General features: G+C 36.8%; 2 protein-coding genes across 3 annotated transcripts in view; both read left to right on the top strand.

The window, feature by feature from the left end:
• The window catches only part of LOC123318394, a 332282-nt gene that overhangs the window by 169066 nt on the left and 150640 nt on the right, over positions 1 to 12576 (top strand). The window lies entirely within an intron of this gene.
• The window catches only part of LOC123318706 (homeobox protein abdominal-A homolog), a 66953-nt gene that overhangs the window by 2339 nt on the left and 52038 nt on the right, over positions 1 to 12576 (top strand). The window lies entirely within an intron of this gene.

The raw sequence follows: 12576 nt of genomic DNA, 5'->3' as shown, positions 1-12576 counted from the left end.
AGTTAAAATTATTTTTACGGTAATCCTAACCCAATAAAAGTCCGCCAATAATTTTTATTGTTGAAGTGGAATTGAAACGTAAAGAAATAGCTCTTTCTATATCTAGCAATTTCATATTGAATGGAATTGAAACTTATTTCAGGGGAACAACAATGTTACTAAAACGAAGAATACAAAAATTTGTGAATTTTGTTGGGAATTATTATCTTATTCGAAATAAGTGTTCTGAGAAGAATTAAATTTTCAAAGGAATTAAGAACAAGGAATAATCAGATAGATTTCCCTTAATACGAATTGTTTTGAACTGCCAAACAAGTCCACGATTTCAAATGAAATTTTTCCGATTCTCAATTCCCGAAAATCAATAGTTTGAAATTCGGACTGATGTGCAATTCATGAATTATGGACCTGTTATCTGGAACAAAGTTCTCATTTCGACCTAAATTTGTTTTCTCCTCATCGAAGGACGTATAATTGTACAAAATGTTTCATAACAGAATACCGCTTTGAATCTATCATTATCATATCATGAAGACATCAGAATTAATATTTCCCTAAAAGAAATATCAAATAATTGTAATTTAAAATTGGTATCACGAGGAGACAATATTCATTTCCAAATATCTACTGCGCTATATTTTTAATTTGTGAAATGTTTTTTCCTAAAATGGTTTATAGGCAGTGTTTTATTGAAAACAATACTCTTGAAATTTTTACGGGGAAACTTCATTTGTCGAACAAATGTTAGACACCATAATTCCGATATAATGCCAGAAAGAGCATGAGAATACAAAAATCAATTAGAAAGATCGTGGACTGTAGACAATTATTGTTTTCTAAAATTAATATTTAATCGTTTAAATGTCACAGACAAAAACTTGTCCTTTTCGATTAGAGAGATTAAGTGTGTAAATTATCGATAATTTTTTTGATATTTTATCAGGAACACTTTCTTCTCCATTAATTGAACAACCGCTTTCTATTATTTTCCTATTCTTGCTTCGACTACTTGTTCAATTTACGTATTTCTTCATCGGAAATCAATTAAAATTCCTTCCATTTCGATATATCTCCTGTCATGATGTTGTAATATCGTTCTGAACATCTATTTTATATGTAAACTTATGGTCCTATGAGAAATTCCTTATAAACAATTGAGCTCTTATTCTGATAGGTAGATATGTAGATGATAAGTACGTCGAAAATGATCTTGCAAAACTATGACAGATGTTGAATATCATAAGTTAGGATAATCAAGTAACATTTCCTAGATTTCAGAGGGAATTATCCGAGTATTTCATCATTTCGATTATTCTAGGAGACTGAACGCTTACTTTTATTACAAATTCAGTGATCTCACTCATTTTTCCAAGTTACAACGAAAATGGCCTGTAATTCATAATTATCGCGGTAATTCTCTTTTGTCAAAGAAGTAATTCTGCTTCATCGCCTCTGTAATATTTCTTTAACACCTCGATTTTTTTATTATAACGGTAATATTTCATTTTCGCGGTAATTCTTCATTGTCTACGCATCAATTTTGCTTCATCGCCACTGTAATACTTGTGCAACACGTCGAATTTTCTTTATTATAGCGGTAATACTCCATTGTCGCGGTAATTCTTAACTGTCGCTGTAATTCTTCCTTGCCGCGGTAATTCCTCCTCTCGAAGTAATTTTTCCAGCATGATTTAATGAAAGGGAAGGAAAATAATCAGATCAGCGACTTTGATCAGGCGAAAGCGTAATCTTCGAGCGCAAAAGTCCACGTCGTCTCTTCGACGTCGGCGGACCGTGACCTCGGCCGACCCGAAAAAAAAATGCGCTCCGTGAATTACGGCGCAGTCCGAGAAACCAGTCGTGGAACCGTCCGGCCAGCGGCCGCAATCAATTCCGAAAGAGTTAAAAAGGCCAAACATGTTTTGTCCACGAAACTCATAAATCCGACGGCGTAGACTAAGCTCGTATCGTTTGTCAACGGGCGACAAGCGACGGCTTTTTTTCGTTGTTTTTCGAACCCCGTCCGTGTCCCTCCTACGCCGTAACAGAATTTCGAGAAACGTTCCTCGTCCGTGTGTGCGTCTCTGTCCGACGCGAAACTTATCGGTATTGGATTTCAGGATTTCGTAGTCGGAGTCTCTCAGGTACGTCCTCTGTGCGTTTTCGTATTCTCGGAAAGCTCGGCGGTTTGGCCTCTCTTCTTCTGATGATGGAATCCTGATTATCGCTGCCTTCGTATGCCTTCAAGATGGTCTCCGGCTAATTAAAAACATGAAATGATACTCCAATACCGTTCTTAGTTTATTTCTAAGTAATTTTATGAATTTAAGACTCACCCCCTGTATACTGAGCATTACAAGACCATGTTTATGACAGTAAGGTGAATAAATCAAATTTACCGGTTCAAAATTAGAAAACCGTCGATGTACCACGATTTGAAAAACTTTTCCGGTATGACATACAGGATATGGCTCATACAAATATTTTAACAGTAGATTCTTGATTCTTTTTCCGATTCGGCTCTGCTAAAAAGATATAGCCATTTTAAGTTTTCATAATGAGCTGTGCCACCCCTGGAAAAACAACATTTCCTTCGGAGAATGACTAGCTGAATCTGTGACACTAAACATCTATGGATCTTTGAAATAGAGTTGTATTCAGCCAAAGTACCCAATGTTTCAAATTTCGCACAGATACTTTTTATTTTTCGAGCATCAAATTACTCGAAAACGGCGCATTATACGAGAAACTGAAGAATACCTACTTTTATTTTACAAAACATTCAAATATTCATTCATTCAACTTAGATTCAAGAGTTGGGTTCTTTGAATTTTTGCTATTTTTATGGTACATAATAGTCCTGATGAGAATACTGGGAGACGTAGGTGATATCTTGTGTTCGAAGAAGATTAATCAAATAAATGAAAAACTATGTTCCGAAATTCATTTCATTCCAGTGAACAGTTCTTGAGAAATTTTTTTTTATGGTTTCAACAGCCTATATCTTTCAAACCGATCCGATTCGGACAAAATTGTAAAAGAAAGAAGTGTTTCTTTCGACCTCAAGAATCTACTGTCAAAATATTTGTACGAGTCAAAGACTCGCCCTATACAGGGTGTATTTGAAGGTGAGGCTTTTTTTAACATTAGGTAGAACTGGTCAAAATGAATACGAGTCTACACCATTTGTTAGCTGAGTTATCCCAAAGCAGTGGGAAAAAGCTTATCTCCTGATTCGACCATGTGGTTTCGTTAAGGATATTGGCTCGTTCGATATTTACGTGGTAATGAAAATGGAAACTTAGGATTTCCAAATTGTTCTCATTATTTTTAGTAACTTACCCAATTTTATGAAATGGCTCATTTTAATACCAACTGACAGAAGAGCCTTAGGACATAAGTGTAAAAAATAGAATAATACTTCAAAATCACCAATAAAATTCGTCTAAATTATTCACGAATTTCTTCACAATGGGCATCACAATCTTCTTTTTCGAACATTTCAACAATCGTCGTAAAAATGGGATGAAATGGGGAAACATCATAGCACTTTTTCAACATAACTAACCTAACCACTTTCAAGAAACTGCCTCGATTTTCTACATTTTTTTTCACCCTGAATTGCACGATAAAACAATTATGTTTCTTTCAAAAGTGACCTGACGCAACTAATTCGAAGAACTTGGTACTGAACCATTCATTTTCCAACCATATGTTTATATTTGTTTCGTTTTTGCAATGCCGTAGTCACCTTCCACAGTAACGTACTTGAAATTGAATGAAATTTTGTCGAACTTCTAGGGTTTGTATCTCAGCCATCTTGGATATTTAATATAGACAATTTTTGGTGAAACCACTTATTTCAAAAAAAGCCTCTCCTTTGAAAACAATTTGTATAGAGGCAACAGCGACCCCCCCATAGAAAGAAACTTGTACGGTTCTGCGCGCCTCTCGCCCAAATGACAGAATTGTGACATTGTAGCAGTGTAGATTACTCCGTGTCTCGACTTAAACGGCCCTTTCGCTTTCCGAATCGTGTTCGAACATATTCTCGGGAAATGTTAATGTTTTCTCGCCGATATTTCCCTGAAATATGGAACGAAACGGCTTCGAAGGAACGTAGTGGGCGTAGAAAACGCGACAAAAGTCTCCGATGACGACTTCTTGTTGACTTGTTCGGCTAATTACGTCGGTGCCTTGGTAATAACAAAGGCTTTTCAGATGTTTTCTGGAATTGCTTCGTTCTGGCACTTTGAATAACGGGAGTAGGTACTTCGAACTTTTTGTCATTTATTTTTCGGGTTTTCTGAAAATGTACTGCTTGGAATACCGAACTATGGAGATGGAGAATACTTTGATCGGTTAAATGTTAAATGTGTTTTGACCATAAGAACCAAAAAAAAAATTATAAATTGGAGAGATTAATTTCAATAAACATTTAATCATGAATAAAATGAGTTTAGGAAGTTTCAGTGATTAAAATTTGAATACAACCTAACAAACGACGATGGTGGAACTCGTCAAAATAAGATGTTCAACCAAAAATTGTCTATATAAAATATCCAAGATGGCTGAGATATAACCATAGAAGTTAGACAAAATTTCATTGAATTTCAAGTACGGGACTGTGGAAGGTGACTCCGGCATCGCAAAAACGAATAAAAACATAAACATATGGCTGGACAATGAAAGGTTCAGTACCAAGTTCATCGGATTAGATGTAACAGGTCACTTTTCAGAGAATCATAATTGTTGTATCGTGCAATTAAGGGTGAAAAAAAAATGTAGAAAATCGAGGCAGTTTCTTGAAAGTGCCTATGTTAGTTATGTTGAAAAAGTGTTATAATGTTTCCCCATTTCATTGCATTTTTACGACGATTGTTGGAATTTTCGAACAAGAAGATTGTGATGCCAATTGTGAAAAAATTGGTTAATAATTTAGACGAATTTTATTGGTGAGATTTCTAAGTATTATTCTATTTTTCACACTTGTGCCCTAAGTGTCTTCTGTCAGATGGTATCGAAATAAGCCATTTCATAAAATCGTGTAAGTTACTAAAAAATAATGAGAACAATTCGTCAATCCAAAATTTCCATTTTCATTACAACTTAATATCGAACGAGCCAATATCCTAAACGAAACCACATGGTCGAATCAGGAGATCAGTTTTTTCCCACTGCTTTGCGATAATTCAGCTAATAAATGGTCTAAGGTCGTATGAGGTTCTATTTCAGTAATAATTTTCAATGTTTTTTTTAAGTTTGTCATTTTGAAAGTTTTGTATAGGTGATTTTTGGTGAAACGCTTCATTTTGACCAGTTCTATCTTCTGTTGAAAAAAAGCCTTACCTTCAAATACAGCCTTTATTTTAGAACCAACAAATCCAGTTCTTCTTTTTATATCATACTGATCCAAAGAGATTTATAACGCGTCTCTCTAATGAAGATATCCTCAATATACACTAGCCTTCAGTTGGCACGTCGCGCTTGAAGTTATTATTGGCATGAAGAATCTGGATCATATTCTAAATTTATATGGGGGAAATTAAAAAGTTCATATGCCAATGTCTGCTCTTAATTAGGGACGGTCACACTGTAGGTAACGGCAGATTTTTGAACCTTGCGTTTGCCGATGCGAAATTGTAATTTTAGCTTGTGATATGGCGAGGCTTGTGAAATTTTTTGAATTTATCGTTATAGATTTACATCATATTATATTATTTTTGTATTCATTAAGTCTTTAATAGGAGCCCTGGCAACGCTGATTATAAAACCAGAGATCTCAATTGGATCGGAGGAATATAACAGGAGATATCGCAGATTGAAATTAGCAATTTTTGAAAAATGCCATTTCCAAGATGAAAATCTAAACGAAGGAAGATAGGCTTTCGAAAATACTCGCAATAGATTCAGCGTGGTCGAAAACCTATATTTTCATACCAAAATTTCAAATATCTGGCCCTGTTTAGGAGAAAATAATTTTTTTTTGTTTTTCCACTTTTCATTTTCGAGTTGACTTCGAAGAGCTCTCTGGAGTGCAATTTTCTATTGAATCATCAACTGTTTGGTTTTCTAGAATCTTCGAAACGAATTCTATGCAATTCATATCCTAGGATAGTAATGGAACATCCAAATTTTCAGACAGAGCAGCAAATAGATCATTTTAGGGGGGTCTAACCCCTTGCTCATTTTTGACCCAAAAAATCGAGATTTTCGAAATCGAGTTTTTGTGCTAGGGTGGAAGCCTAGGCAACGTTGATTATATAACCGGAAATCCCAATCCGATCAGACGAATATAACAGGAGATATTGCAGATTGAAAATTTCGATTTTTAAAAAATGCCATTTCCAAAAAGAAAATCTAAACGACGGGAGATAGGCTTGCGAAGTTGCTCGCAATAGATTCAGCGTGTTCGAAAACCTATATTTTCATACCAAAATTTCAAATATCTGGCCAAATTTAGGAGAGAATAATTTTTTTTGTTTTTCCACTTTTCATTTTCGAGTTGACTTCAAAGAGCTCTCTGGAGTGCAATTCTCTATCGAATCATCAATTGTTTGGTTATCTCGAATCAATAAAACAATTTCTATTCACTTCTCCTCAATATTTTCGTTCTATTCACTAGTTTTTTGCACGTTCGGAGTTATCATTGCAGTAAATAATGATAAATAAAAATGAATTAATACCTTTCACATTACGAGAGTCTTAACTATTGAGGAGTAATTGCAGTAGGTACTGCTAATCTAACAGAGCCTTGACTTCTCCATTTCATCTTTTTAAAGCAGAGGTAGCCTTTTCATACACTCCGATAATTCAAAAAACATATCAAGATGAGTATGAATCTTTTTACAGCAATAATCTATCAAAACTGTGGTTACTCCGTACACTACGTCTGGCCCGTAGGCACTTGCGCAACACTTTTATCTCGGTGAAAGCGCGCTATAAAAGCGCAATAAACCCATCGTTACTGCCGAATGGAACCCTACCAAAAATGGACGTAAGTCCAACCCGATTAGGGCCACCGAAAGTACTCTCAGCTGTTAATAAAGCGGCCTTGACCGTGGTGAAGGCGGCATATATGCCGAAGTTCTTTAAACAATTTTATTATGTTTATGTGTCAACGGGCCATTGCATATATCGCCCATTATTGCTCGTAATGGCCTATTTTGATATAAACGTTCTCGAGTTATGGTGAATAAAACACGCTAACGGTCGTTCTATCTGGTTAAATGCCAAATTGATGTTCCCAATAATCTCTTGTTCCCGCTGTGGCAGTATAGTAAAAATTATCACTATGTATACAATATTAAACAACTTGGAAGAGAATAAAAATAGGAGCTATCAACGATTTGTAATCCCGTTCAACGTCCGGCGTCAATTTATTTGATGGGGCCGAGTCAGTTCCATTATCTCCTACTGTTGTTACTTTTTTTACGTTTCCTCCGTCAAATCTGTAAATCGTTCATACGCTTATCTATGGGAGATTCTCCGAAAATTCGAAAGTGGGTCTCGAAAATAAAAGTTTTTTACGGTGAATTTATGTGGGGGTCGTAAATAAGATCGGGCGTACAAAAGGGTGCAAACGTTTTTTGGCGACGCTGTTTCGTCTGAAAGGATTGTGAAAGTCGGTAACGCGCCGTGTTTTAACCCGTTGTTCTACCGGTGGTAACTTTCACCTAGTTTTTTAAGGAATTCTGCGAGAATCTTTGGCCTTTACTCTCAGGGGTTTTAAATTGCGCTCTAGACGTTTCAGGTGTGGAAAGAATGTGAAGCGTTTAGCTTTTCTATCGTTCTGAAAGTTATGGTCCTTCGTTTGGTGATGGTTCAATTCTGGGAATCATTAGCTGATATAAAACTCATTATTGGAGCATGAAGGAGTTGATTAAAAATCGTTGTGATTTTTTTCTCAGGCAATTCATTAATTTCTACCCTACGATGAAGGCATGTTAATCACCACTTAAAGTGTGTGTCATTTATCGCAAAATACATACCGTAGATTCGGGTGACTTGGGACGATTGTTGAATTCAACTTGTCATATTTTCAAAACGGTGACCTATTTTTATCTGAAAAAAAGGTTCGAATATGCTTAATGACTCAGACTATTGATAAGGATATATACCATGCTGCAGAATTCGGATATAAATTTTGAAAAAATAAAATATACTTGTCCCAAGTCACCCACCGATTTGGGAGGCTTAGGACACCAGTTAAAATCTATTGATTTCTCAACTCTCAAATGAAATAGGTGACTTGGGAAGGTGTATAGTTTCGAAAAATTAGAATTTGTGATTATATAGTTGAAATTCGGTAAAGGAAATTAAATGATAAACCCCTATTACAGCGAAAGTAAATATATTGCAACTCAAATGTAAAAAAACTAAACAAAACAGGTTAACTTTGATTTCTTTCATTCTTTGGTGATTTCTTTGTGGAAATAACGTAAATAATAATATCCTGCGAAAAACTGGCATATTTTCTGCTGCCAATGCGCCGCTTGTATCTATTCGGCATTATCCCAAGTCACCCTATGAGAAAACAAAATAAATGAATGAGATCCTTGTTGCCGTTCGATTTGTAAACAACCTTGTTTCATGACATATCTAATATACCACGTATCCAGAAAAAAAAATTACACATGCACAAAGTGAAATACTTGTACAGGACACCAGAAAGTATAAGGCCATAAAAAACGCGCTTTTACTCTGCTGAATTCGTTAATTTTTCCTGTCAATTCAAACGCTCTGGTCACGGCAAACTCAACAGGAATTAATTGTTAAACTAACAGAAAAGACGCTACACAATCTTATAAGTTTGTCCCTTCACTCATAAATGGTAAGAAACGAAGAAATCTGCAAGGGGGTAATTGTCCCAATTCACCCGAATATATCGGTAATGCAAAAGCAAAGATACGGATCAAAGAAGACAGGTGACAGATGCAAAAGGAAAACATTTTTGAAAAACGTGTGAATAAAACAGTCGATGAGACTTTGACTCTTACAAATATTTTAACATTCTTGAGGTCAAAAGAAACACTTCTCTCCTATCTATCATAATGAGAAAACTGGAAGATGTGGGTGATACCTTGTGTTCGAAAAAGATTCATCAAATAAATGAAAAACTATATTCCGAAATTCTGTTTTATTTGATGAAACTGTTTGTGAGAACTAAGTCAACTGAATATAACATTTTTTATGGGTTTTCAACAGCCTGTATCTTTCAAACCGTGCTGATTCGGAAAAAAATGGTAAAGGAAAAAAGTGTTCCTTTTTACCACAAGAATCTATTGTTAAAATATTTACGAGTCAAAGACTCACTGTCTGTATACTTCTAAACATATAATATGAATTACAGGTGGGGTTAAAATTTGTTTCTGTAAACAACAAACCGAACCAAGGTCATATGCGACGAAAAACTGCAGAATACTTCGTCCGAAAAATAGTTAAATGACAAAAACTCCAACATCTCCTAGGCCAGTCTTCCGGACACCGAATTCCTCTCTCCTCGGCACTTCCATCCGATCCATCTCCGCCATAAAACCAGCACGGGTCGGAAACGAGCGAGGCGCGGCCGTCGAGAATAACGAAAAACCAAAACCGCCGCCCCCTGCACCCACCGGCCGTTTCTTAGGTGCGAAGCGCGCGTTCCCAATTTCGTCAGAAATGAAACACGGCCAACTTCTCGACCCGGCATCCGTAATGAATCAAGTCGGCGGGAAAGGGACCGCCGGAAGGCCGTTATTCACACCCCCGCGCCCCTTCCGGGCCAGGACGCGGATAACCCCCCCGAGGGGGGCGGCGGCGGTCGTAAAATAGTTGAAGTGGGGCTCCGGGGACCCGAGGGGGGATGGAGTGGAGTGCCGGCTTATCAAAAAGTACCGAAATTGATTGAAAGAATAGATTGATGCCGGGTAGTTTTCGTTCTCGCAACATCGGGGGTGGGGAGGGGGGTGTTTGATACCGCCAGCGTATGAGATTGGAGTATAGTTCGTCGGCCAGAACGCGGATGGTAATAACGATTTCGGAAATTGCATTTAGGAGATCAACAATCTATAACGAAGTGTATCGATGCATAAAACGATGAGATTATTAAATGAACAGACTTATAACCTGTTCCGTATAGGTGTAAGTGTAAGTAACATATCTGAAAGCATATCTGTCTTCAAAGTGGATTAGAAGTTTGTCAAAAAGACTACCCTTCATTGGTTCAAGAAAACTCTTATTGAAACCCCAAAAATCTTCTGCGCTTCTCGATGTAAACATACAATTTAGTACTGATAGTTGGGGAGCGCAAGAGGGAAATTCGGCAGATTAATACAAGGGGATCTCCACTTGGTCCACCTTGGACCCTGTGGAGTACCTCTACCAAAAATTAGATCTGTAAATAGGGGGAATTGTCTAGGACAGCCTGTCAGAATAGCAAAACCAAAAGGATCATTGTACATACTCGAGCGTGTCAGATTAAGATAAATGTGATTAATTACATGTTGAATGGTATATATTCTCTCAATCTGACAATCTAAGCTTGACGAAGATGTGTGAAATTGCACCAAACTTTCAAAAACAACTTTACGTGTACATTCTCGAGCGCGGTGGCTTTTTTCTTATTTTGAAGCTAATGATTCAAAAATAACGGAAAAAATATAATCTGGCAGTTTCAGCAGGTCGAAACAATAAAAGTTGGCCATAAAGGTAACAAAATTCAGTTTTTTTGAATTATCTCATCTCCTGGGCTTCAAATTGTTTTCGCATTCGTTATAAAAGTTGTAGAGCATAACATTTTCTACAAATTGTGTCCGAAGCAATTTTTTCTACGTTTGAACGTTTTTGAGATATATGGCGATAAATGTACATTAGACTGGATTTCTACATTGACCTTGGCCTTTAGCATGTGTGGCTAAGCTCCTCGCCCTCATCGTCCTCTAACTTGAAAACGGTTAAGTGTATGTAAAATTACTTCAGACAAAAGTTGTATAGAATTTTATTATCTACAACTTCCATAATGAATACAGAAACGATTAGAGGTACAGGAAGGGAGATATTAAAAAAAAATCCTTGTTATCATCTTCAAACTGTCAGATGAGAAAATCCCGACTGATTAGTGTCAGATTAATGGGTCAACACGTCTGCAACACCGAGATTAACCATCTGTATGAAAATCTGACACACTCGAGTATATGCAAGTAACGTTCTTTTTGCATTTTCAAAGGACCGCTGTGACCTTGCGTCACGTCCAAATTGTCAGTCTCTTGAAAAGTAGCTTCCTTTGAGTCCAATTAACCTATCCTCTAAAAAATTTGGCACACTAGAAATTTTTTTTTCCATTTTTAATTCTTAGGTACGGCCAGCCCCACCACGCAAACTATCAGATTAACAGGAAGATATCATCAGAGAAACATAGGGCATATATAGTATCTTAATCTGACACGCTCGAGTATGTACACCTGACGATTTTTCTATAAATCTTTGAGAACCTGCAGACGCTTTCCCCACCGCTGAAAGTGCATACATCATAGAACCTTTTTTTTCTGTTTACCATCTAATCTTCAAAATCCACTAGGTCTCCACGACGCTCGAGTAAATCCCGATGTAGCATCGTCGGCTCCCCAACTATAACTTTGGTTATAAAAATTGACACGAAATTGAGGAAACTAAATATTTGAGCATCGTCCGCAATGAAGAAAACTTACTTTTCTTCGACAACACGAAGGAATTGTTTGTTTTCGTTGGTCCCGAGCCCCATTTGCCCCCCGCGATCCGATTCCAACAATCGATTTCTATCCGAAAAGCGCATCGCAGATTTTTACGTTTCACCGAACGGGATCGTCTCTCTGGTGTTTCAATTTTATTGCTAGTTGCCCATCAAAAACCCATAAAATCCCAACTTTTACGACTGCCCTCTTCGACTACCGGTTTATTTACCTCCTAGGAATCGGTTACTTTTCAGCGTCGTTATATTGATGCTACTTCTTCTGAAACGTCGCTTTTTCCAGCCGCCGTTGTTGTATTTTATAAATAAAGATAACGACCGGCGTGAATTACGAGGAACATTATCGATGCCGCGGCAAAGGCGTTACGCAACCCGTCGAAATGTCTTTTATTGCGTTTCGAATTTTTTTTACGATTTCTGAACTACCCCGTTAAAGATACGCGTGAATTGATTTATTCAATGACGGCGACATAAACTATAAAATTGTATCTTTTTATAATTTTTCTCAGGGAAGGGTACTTTTGCCATTCTATATCTAAATATGTAGCAACAAACTTTCCTTGATTAACAATATGCTTTAATAATCTGAAATATCTTCTTTCAGCTTCTATACAATATACAATTTTTACCATCACTTAAAGATTACCTCTTCCCTTGGGAATAAGGAGTAGGTCTCCCAAAAAGATTATGGTAGATCTAAATGTGCTACATATTCTGAAAGAGCAACTTTTCTAGTAATAAATCTGAAAATTTCATGGAGCTCGATACAGCTGTTCGGTCTTGACGAATTTTTAACTGAACCCATCTTTTTCAGGATTTTTCGAAGGTCAACTTTCGAGACGCGTATCTCCCAGAAAAATGATTGTAGT

This window comes from Coccinella septempunctata, chromosome 8 (assembly GCF_907165205.1).
Source record: "Coccinella septempunctata chromosome 8, icCocSept1.1, whole genome shotgun sequence".
Classification (NCBI taxonomy): Eukaryota; Metazoa; Arthropoda; class Insecta; order Coleoptera; family Coccinellidae; genus Coccinella; species Coccinella septempunctata.
This window is presented reverse-complemented; position numbering and strand designations above follow the sequence as displayed.